The sequence below is a fragment of the Nerophis lumbriciformis genome, linkage group LG11 (assembly GCF_033978685.3).
Source record: "Nerophis lumbriciformis linkage group LG11, RoL_Nlum_v2.1, whole genome shotgun sequence".
NCBI classification, from domain to species: domain Eukaryota; kingdom Metazoa; phylum Chordata; class Actinopteri; order Syngnathiformes; family Syngnathidae; genus Nerophis; species Nerophis lumbriciformis.
Genome location: NC_084558.2, coordinates 7,078,076 through 7,085,806, shown reverse-complemented (window position 1 = coordinate 7,085,806; position 7,731 = coordinate 7,078,076).

Here is a 7,731-nt window from a genome sequence, read left to right as displayed (position 1 = left end):
ATATATATATATATATATATATATATATATATATATATATATATATATATATATATATATATATATATATATATATATATATATATATATATATATTTGTAGCCCCCCGCGACCCCAAAAGGGAATAAGTGGTAGAAAATGGATGGATGGATGGATGGATATATATATATATATATATATATATATATATATATATATATGTATGTATATATATATATATATATATATATATATATATATATATATATATATATATATATATATATATATATATGTATGTGTGGGAAAAAAAATCACAAGACTATTTCATCTCTACAGGCCTGTTTCATGAGGGGGGGTACCCTCAATCATCAGGAGATTTTAATGGGAGCATTCGCATACCATGGTTTATATAGGGCACAGAGTGGGTGGGTACAGGCTGGCGTAGGGGCGTGGTGATTGGCTCATGTGTTACCTAGGAGGTGTTTCCGTCTATGGCGGCATGCTGTTACAATTTCGCTGCGCTTGTTGAGGGATGACAGGTCTGGACGGTAAATAATAAACAGTTTCTCTTTCAAGCATAGGTTGCATCTTTTATTACCACTATTGTAAGGTGTGCTGGATGCAAGAATTTGCCATGTTATTGAATATTCAACATTATTGTCTTTGAGGTCCCAAATGTGTTTGCTGAGTTCTGTGGTATTTCGCAGGTTTTTGTTCCTGAAAGAAGCCTTGTGATTGTTCCATCTGGTTTTGAATTCTCCCTCGGTTAATCCTACATATGTGTCGGATGTGTTAATGTCCTTGCGTATTACCTTAGATTGGTAGACAACTGATGTTTGTAAGCACCCCCCGTTGAGGGGGCAATCAGGTTTCTTTCGACAATTACATCCTTTGTTGGTTTTGGAGTCGCTCTGTCTGAGGGCCGACGGCTCATTTGCAATTGTTTTGTTGTGGTTTGAGATGATTTGTCGTATATTGTTCATGCAGCTGTAGCTCAATTTAATGTTGTTCTTATTGAATACTTTTCTTAGGATGTTGTCTTTGGGAAAGTGTTTGTCAATCTGATTGACAAGCTACAGCTGCATGAACAATATACGACAAATCATCTCAAACCACAACAAAACAATTGCAAATGAGCCGTAAAGTAAAAGTAAGTACCAATGATTGTCACACACAAACTAGATGTTTATTCTCTGCATTTGACCCATCACCCTTGATCACCCCCTAGGACATGGGTGTCAAACTCTGGCCCGCAGGCCAGATTGGGCCCGCCGTGTAATTTCACTTGGCCCTTGAGGCGATATCAAATAAACACTAAAGCTGGCCCGCCGATCCTCCCGGGAGTCTTCCAAACGCCAGCCAGCCAGCCAGCCAGCCAGCCAGCGCTGGCCCAGTCACATAACATGTGCGGCTTCTGCACGCACACACATTAGAATGCAACGCATACTTTATCAACAGTGATACAGGTTACACTGAGGGTAGCCGAATAAAAAACTTTAACACTGTTAGAAATATACGCCACACTGTGAATCCACACCAAACCAGAACCCTTTGCAGCACTAACTCTTCCGGGACGCTACACGGTGTGTGTGTGTGTGTGTGGGGGGGGGGGGGCTTGGTGGTAGCGGGAGTGTATTTTGTAGCGTCCTGGAAGAGTTAGTGCTGCAAAGAATTCTTGGTATTTGTTCTGTTGTATTTATGTTGTGTTACGGTGCGGATGTTCTCCCAAAATGTGTTTGCCATTCTTGTTTGGTGTGGATTCACAGTGTGGCGTATATTTTTAACAGTGTTAAAGTTTTTTTAAACTGGCACCCTCAGTGTAACCTGTATCGCTGTTGATGAAGTATGCGTTGCATTCGCTCGTGTGTGCGTACAGAAGCCGCACATATCTTGTGACTGGGTCTGAACGATGTTAGAATGGATGAAAAGCGGACGTGAGGATAGCTCGTAGAGTACGTTAAAGGTTAATTTGTTGAACCTTGGCCCGCGGCTTTGTTCAGTATTACATTTTGGCCCACTCTGTATTTGAGTTTGACACCCCTACCCTAGGAGGTGAGGGGAGCAGTGGGCAGCAGCGGTGGCCGCGCCCGGTAATGATTTTTGGTGATTTAACCCCCAATTCCAACCCTTAATGCTGAGTGCCAAGCAGGGAGGTAATGGGTCCCAGTTTTATAGTCTTTGGTATGACCTGGCCGGGGTCTGAACTCACAACCTACCGATCTCAGGGCGGACACTCTAACCACAAGGTAATAGGTAGGTATATATATATATATATATATATATATATATATATATATATATATATATATATACCTATATATATGTATACATATATATATATATATATATATATATATACCTATATAAATATATATATACATATATATATATATATATATATATACATATATATATATATATATATATATATATATATATATATATATATATATACCTCATGCAACTGCATGATGGGATGCAGTCAGAGTTCTTCAAGGTAAATTTTGGGGTAGTATTGTTCAATCTCCTCCTTTCTGCCATCACTTACCTCTTCCATTGTGGCCTGGATCACAAAGACGGTGTTCACCTCAAATACCGCCATGACTGGAGTCTTTTTAACATTCGCCGTCTCCAAGCCGTCTGCCAAATCTGCGAGCTACAATAAGCGGATGATTGTGCAGTTTCAGTGCACAACCCTCAGTTCATGCAGCATACCCTCAACACAATTTCCACTCTGTACCTGTCCTTTGGTCTCTCGGTCAACATTAAAAAAACTGAATTCATGTCCCAACTCATTACCCAACCTTCTTTACCCATATAAATGGTGTCCCACTCAAAACAGTTGATCACTTCACTTACCTTGGCTCCACATTGTCCTCCCACTGCTCCCTCAACATAGATATACATTCCCGCATCAATAAAGCTTCATCAGCCTTTGGACGCCTGCGCAGCAGGGTTTTTGAGAACCGCAACCTGAAGGTCTACAACGCTGTAGTTGTGTCCACTTTGCTTTATGGGGCAGAAACATGGACTCCATACAGGCGGCACAATGCAAACTTGGAAGCCTTCCACACCCGCTGCCTTCAGAAGATCCTTGGTTTATCCTGGGAAGACAGAGTCCCCTACAATGAGATGCTGGGGAGCACCAAATCCAGCAGTATGGAAGCAGCCATGGCCAAAAGACACCTGCGGTGGTTAGGACACATCATACGCCTGATCACCGCCTGCCCCGCCAAGTCCTCTACGGCCAACTATACAAAGCGAAGCAAAAGGGCGCTACAAGGACTACACCAAGGACCTTCTGAAGCACACTTCCATCAACTCCATGCAGCTTGAAACCCTGGCATGTGACCGCTTAGCTTGGCGGGCCACTTGTGCCAGAGTATCGTCCCAAATAAACCACAGTAACCATCAAAGAAGGTCTGAGAGACTTTCCCAGCGACATCAGAGGACAGCCGGCATTCCCCCAACGGAAGTGCGTGTGGAGAATAAGATATTATTAAGTGTTCTCTTTTAATCCATAGTCATGTTTAAATCAGCTAGTATTTTCCTATGTACTGTGTCTTCTCGTGATCTCCGTGCTTTTATCTTATGTCAGCTAGTAAACTCTTTGTTTCACCTTGAAGGCGCTGGAATGTCTACTGGGAGTATAATGTACCGGTACTCCCTTTCTGTGGAGAAAGCCTTATCTGTTTAGAACAGGGGTAGGGAACCTATGGCTCTAGAGCCAGATGTGGCTCTTTTGATGACTGCATCTGGCTCTCAGATAAATCTTAGCTGACATTGCTTAACAGGATAAGTACTGAATAATTCCGCTGGTAATCACAGTGTTAAAAATAACGTTCAAAATACAAAACATTCTCATGCCTTTTAATTAATCCATCCGTTTTCTACCGCACCTGTTCAAGAAGTCGCATTAATGGTAAAAAGTATTTGATTTATTATTGGTTAGCTTCAGAATAACAATGTTATTAAAAAGAATGAGAGACTTATTATACTCTAAAAATGTTGGTCTTACTTAAAAATGCACGCATTTAGTTGTATTCAGTGTTTAAAAAAAAAAATGTCTCTCACGGAAATACATTTTAAAATATTTGGCTTTCATGGCTCTCTTAGCCAAAAAGGTTCCCGACCCCTGGTTTAGAACAAAAGCTGTATTTCTTTCTGGGCGGGAGGGGCTGTTTTCGCACTAAATAAGCTGACTTTTTTCGTTTGAGTATAGACCGCTTCTTGATGCTGCTATTATCGCATTGTAAGGGCTGGTCTCCTAAAGCTTTAGTAAATGTTGGTAATATTGCTATTCTGTCTCGGTGGTCCTTCTTACTCAACATATATGTCATCTGAAAGAACTTGGAATTGACCAGTGTGTTTTCCCTGAGAGGAAGACTGGGTGAGCGCAACATGGAGCTCACGCATCGGCCTCGACAGCCACATCAGCGGCAACATCGCTGAAACCCACCCTCCCCTCTTTGGAGCAAGCGTCATCATCATACTTCGATGGACAGCTAAGAGAGAAGTGCAAGATTTTAAATAAGCTGCAGAGACAAGACAGGATTTTTTCAATTATGTTGGAAGTCTCCGTAAAAACAATCTCTTCCTGACATGAGTGTGCACCAACACATATTTTGCTTATCTAGTATGTCATTACACTATGTCGCTATTATTGCAGCGAAGTGACTAAAGGATGCTAGGCCATGGTCCAGAAATAGAGCCCTCGTGTTATTTAAGGAAAATAACATGCATTAAATTGTGTTTATGATCAAAGATTAAACAAACACTGTGAAACATTCTTTTACATCACAGTAACTTATATTTTTTCAAAACTGAGGCCATTTTCAAAAGAGGGGAGGAAAACAAAGTACTTTCCATCCCAAAATAAACACCCATGTGACATGGTGAAGACGTTAGATGGATAGCCGCGCTCTCAGTGCCACCTGTTCTGCTGTTTATTTATTGACGAAGCTGTGTTTTCTGAGGGGGGAAAGCGAGCGTCCATGCTGGGTAGAATGTGTCGTTTTATAAACATTGATGTCAAACAAGGAGACAATTCCACCCTTTTTTTTTAAATGGACAACTGAACATAAAATTTTCAACAACAGTTCCTTGTTTTGCTTTTTTAAATTGTGCATTCCAGTGTGTTCAGTCTGCAACTGCATCTTGATAGCTAAAAAGCATAATTTTTGCAGACAATAACAAAAAAAGCATATGAAGGATATGGCTTTCATTCATCCATTTTCCATGCCGCATTCTAGCATGCTAACTTGTTTTTAGCCAATTTTGCAGCTGAACACCACAGAGTCATATGACTTGCTACTTGACACATGTTTATGTTAGCATTCTAGCATGCTAACTTTTTTTTTTTTAGCCAATTTTGCAGCTTAACACCACAGAGTCATATAACTTGGTACTTGACACATGTTAACGTTAGCATTCTAACATGCAAACTTTTTTTTTTGTGCCAATTTTGTAGAGGGACACCACAGAGTCATATGACTTGGTACATGACACATGCTAACGTTAGCATTCTTAACATGCTAACTTTTTTTTTGGTCAATTTTGTAAGGGAACACCACAGAGTCATATGACTTGGTACTTGATAGATGCTTACGTTAGCATTCTAACATGTTAACTTTTTTTTGTGCCAATTTTGTAGCTTAACACCACAGAGTCATGTGACTTGATACTTGACACATGTTAACGTTAGCATTCTAGCAGGCTAACTTTTTTTTGCCAATTCTGCAGCTGAACACCACAGAGTCATATAACTTGGTACTTGACACATGTTAACGCTAGCATTCTAGCATGCTAACTTTTTTCTAGCCAATTTTGCAGCTGAACATCACAGTGTCATGTGACTTGGTACTTGACACATCCATCCATCCATTTTCTACCGCTTATTCCCATTTGGGGTCGCGGGGGGCGCTGGAGCCTATCTCAGCTACAATCGGGCGGAAGGCGGGGTACACCCTGGACAAGTCGCCATCTCATCGCAGGGCACATATTAACGTTATTAGCATCTTTTTTTTTTTGCCAATTTTGCAGCTGAACATAACAGAGTCATATGCCTTGCTAATTGACACATGTTAATGTTAGCATTCCAGCATGCTAACTTTCTTTTGCCAATTTTTGCGGCTGAACACCACAGAGTCATGTGACTTGGCACTTGACACATGATAACGTTAGCATTCTAACATGCTAACGTTTTTTTGGGGGGCCAATTTTGCAGCTTAACACCACATAGTCATATAACTTGGTACTTGACACATGTTAACGTTAGCATTCTAGCATGCTAACTTTTTTTTTTGCCAATTTTGCAGCTGAACACCACAGTGTCATGTGACTTGGTACTTGACACATATTAACGTTATTAGCATCTTTTTTTTTGCCAATTTTGCAGCTGAACATCACAGAGTCGTATGCCTTGCTAATTGACACATGTTAATGTTAGCATTCTAGCATGCTAACTTTCTTTTGCCAATTTTTGCGGCTGAACACCACAGAGTCATGTGACTTGGAACTTGACACATGATAACGTTAGCATTCTAACATGCTAAGGTTTTTTTTTTGGGCCAATTTTGCAGCTTAACACCACATAGTCATATAACTTGGTACTTGGCACATGTAAACGTTAGCATTCTAGCCGGCTAACTTTTTTTTGCCAATTCTGCAGCTGAACACCACGGAGTCATATAACTTGGTACTTGACACATGTTAACGTTAGCATTCTAGCATGCTAACTTTTTTTTAGCCAATTTTGCAGCTGAACACCACAGTGTCATGTGACTTGGTACTTGACACATATTAACGTTATTAGCATCTTTTTTTTGTGCCAATTTTGCAGCTGAACATCACAGAGTCGTATGCCTTGCTAATTGACACATGTTAACGCTAGCATTCTAGCATGCTAACTTTTTTTTTGCCAATTTTTGCAGCTGAACACCACAGAGTCATGTGACTTGGTACTTGGTACTTGGGGCGGTATAGCTCGGTTGGTAGAGTGGCCGTGCCAGCAACTTGAGGGTTGCAGGTTCGATCCCCGCTTCTGCCATCCTAGTCACTGCCGTTGTGTCCTTGGACAAGACACTTTACCCACCTGCTCCCAGTGCCACCCACACTGGTTTAAATGTAACTTAGATATTGAGTTTCACTATGTAAAGCGCTTTGAGTCACTAGAGAAAAGCGCTATATAAATATAATTCACTTCACTTCACTACTTGATACATGATAACGTTAGCATTCTAGCATGTTAACTTTTTCTTTTAGCCAATTTTGCAGCTTAACACCACAGAGTCATATAACTTGGTACTTGACACATGTTAACATTAGCATTCTAGCATGCTAACTTTGTTTAGCCAATTTTGCAGCTGATCACCACACAGTCGTATAACTTGGTACTTGACACAAGTTAACGTTAGCATTCAAGCATGCTAACTTTTTTTTAATCCAATTTTGCAACTGAACACCACAGAGTCATATAACTTGGTACATGACACATGTTAACGTTAGCATTCTAGCATGCTAAATTTTTAGCCAATTTAGCAGCTGAACACCACAGAGTCATATAACTTAGTACTTGACACATGTTAACATAAGCATTCTAGCATGCTACATTTTTTTAGCCAATTTTGCAGCTGAACACCACACAGTCGTATAACTTGGTACTTGACACAAGTTAACGTTAGCATTCAAGCATGCTAACTTTTTTTTTTTTAGCCAATTTTGCAACTGAACACTACAGAGTCATATAAC